Source organism: Solanum pennellii, chromosome 9 (assembly GCF_001406875.1).
Source record: "Solanum pennellii chromosome 9, SPENNV200".
NCBI lineage: Eukaryota > Viridiplantae > Streptophyta > Magnoliopsida > Solanales > Solanaceae > Solanum > Solanum pennellii.
In genome coordinates, this window is record NC_028645.1 from 82,471,228 (window position 1) to 82,473,819 (window position 2,592).

Sequence of the window (2,592 nt, forward strand, 5' to 3'; positions counted from 1 at the left end):
TGCCTGGGACTTGCGCAACCTGTGACGGGCCGTCGTGCCTGCGACGGTCCGTCACAATGGTCGTCGCAACCTCCCACAATCCAGGTGGACTGTGACGGCCCGTCACACCTGTGACGGTCCGTCCTGCACCTCCGTCCTGACGGTCAGAGACTCGTTTCCCGTACCAATTTCTCAAGAGTTGAAGTGTTTTGCAACGGGAGCTTACGACGGCTCGTCGTGGATGTGACGGCACGTCCTGCAGGTCCGTCACCGATTACAGAGAGTCGATTTTCAGTACCCAACGGTCCGTCGTGATGTCCGTAATCTTAGCCAGTTTTTCCAGAAATAAATCTGCTGCTCAAAACGACTAAACAGGTCGTTACAAAACTACATAGTTTTTTAAGGATCAAACCTATATTCAATAACTATATTATATCGCTTGATTAAAATTTCATGAAATGTTAATTGTAATAATTATTTTTTTATGAACAGAGAAAGGTCATTCTCATGACAAAGCCGATAATAGAACAAGCCATGAGTGATCTCTATTGTAGCCTATTCCCAAAAAACTTATGCATTGCTGATTTGGGTTGTTCCTCTGGACCGAATACTTTATTGGTGGTATCAGAGCTTGTTAAAATCATCGAGAAAGAACGAAAAAAGCACGGATTTCAATCACCAGAGTTTCATTATCTCTTCAATGATCTTCCTAGCAATGATTTTAACACTATTTTTCAATCATTGGGAGAATTTGAACATGATTTGAGAAAGCAAATTGGAGAAGGATTTGGTCCATGTTTTTTTAGTGGAGTGGCTGGTTCATTTTATACTAGACTTTTTCCTTCAAAGAGTTTGCATTTTGTTCACTCCTCTTATAGTCTTCATTGGCTATCTCAGGTATGTTTTCTATCCCTTTCGTTCACTTTTACTTGTCAAATATATTAAAAATATATATTCACTTTTACTAATAAGTATCAAGAGCAAAAACTGTTTTTTTTCTTCATATTTTATTCTTAACATTAATTACTTAGTTTTCAAATTATTATATTCTTCTATTTCAGACATATCTACCACCACAAGATCGTGATAAAGTTTGCGTACATTTTACCCTCTCAGATCCCACTTAGTGGAATTTCAGTGTTTCACTGAACATGTTATTATTGTTATTGTATATTTTTATAATTTATTTATTTATTATTTTTATCTATGTATCAGGTTCCTAATTTAATTGAGAAGAACAAGGGGAATATTTACATGTCAAGTACAAGTCCACCAAGTGTTATAAAAGCATATTACAAGCAATATGAAAAAGATTTTTCAAATTTTCTGAAATATCGTTCAGAAGAATTGATGGAAGGTGGGAAAATGGAGAAGAATTGATGGAAGGTGGGAAAATGGTATTAACATTTTTAGGAAGAGAAAGTGAAGATCCTTTTAGCAAAGAAGGTTGTTATATTTGGGAGCTTCTAGGAATGGCCCTTAATGAATTGGTTATTGAGGTAAAATCTTTGATGATTAATTTTTCATCTGTTTTTATTTTATGTGACAATATTTGATGATTAAACAGGTATACATATATTAAGAAAGCAATTAAAAATAAGATATATTATCTGCTATAATATAAACAAACGAGTTAATAATAATGAAATTATTTTCACAAAAGAGTTAAAAATGATATTATCATGTAATAAACTAACTAATATAAGGATAGTATAATTTGGAAAAATATTCTTTACATTAAAATTATTGAATATCATTCTTAAACGTCATATGAATATTTCAAAAGACAGATAATATGAACCAAAGATATATAATATCAATTTTGTAACTTTATATATTTATTAATGCAGGGATTAATAGAAGAAGAGAAAGTGGATTTATTCAACATTCCTAATTATACAGCATCACCCGCAGAAGTGAAGTACTTAGTTGATAAAGAAGGTTCATTCATTATTAATAAATTGGAAACTACAAGAGTCCATTGGAATTATGCTTCTAATAATAATAATAATAATAATAATAATAATAATAATAATAATGAGAATATTATTTATAATGATGGTTACAATTTGTCAAGGGCTATAAGAGCTGTGGCTGAGCCTTTGCTTGTGTGCCAATTTGATCCAAAATTAATGGATTTAGTCTTCCAAAAATATGAAGAGATTTATCAATTCAAGTTATTTTCGATTCGCCCCTGTCCATCGATGTTATTTTATTTTTACTTAGGTTGTACTTCAATATGTTGTCGAAGTGCTAATTAATTTATGTTGTATTGTGTACTAGTGTTATTTTCAGATTTGTTTCGGGGAGTAAAATATGGGTTCACAAAAATTCAATAGTTTTTATTCATATAGTGTGTTTGTGTAAAACTATTCAATAAATAATTGCAAATTGATTGTCAACCCAATTTTTTTTGTACATCCACTTAGAGTCGTTGTAATACGTCGTAGAAACTCATAAACTTCAAATTTTGAATTCGTCTCTAGGCTCATACACGTAGGATCCTCAAAAATATATATAGCTTTTGAATAACTCGACACACGACTATATTCTTTAGGATTTCGAAACATAACTTATAATTATCTTTTGAATAGCTTGATTTATATATATATA

The 2,592-nt window shown here is 31.7% G+C and overlaps 1 pseudogene; it reads left to right on the plus strand.

The window, feature by feature from the left end:
- The window catches only part of LOC114073907, a 6,345-nt pseudogene extending 4,033 nt beyond the window's left edge, over positions 1 to 2,312 (plus strand).
- The last annotated feature ends 280 nt before the right edge of the window (positions 2,313 to 2,592 follow it).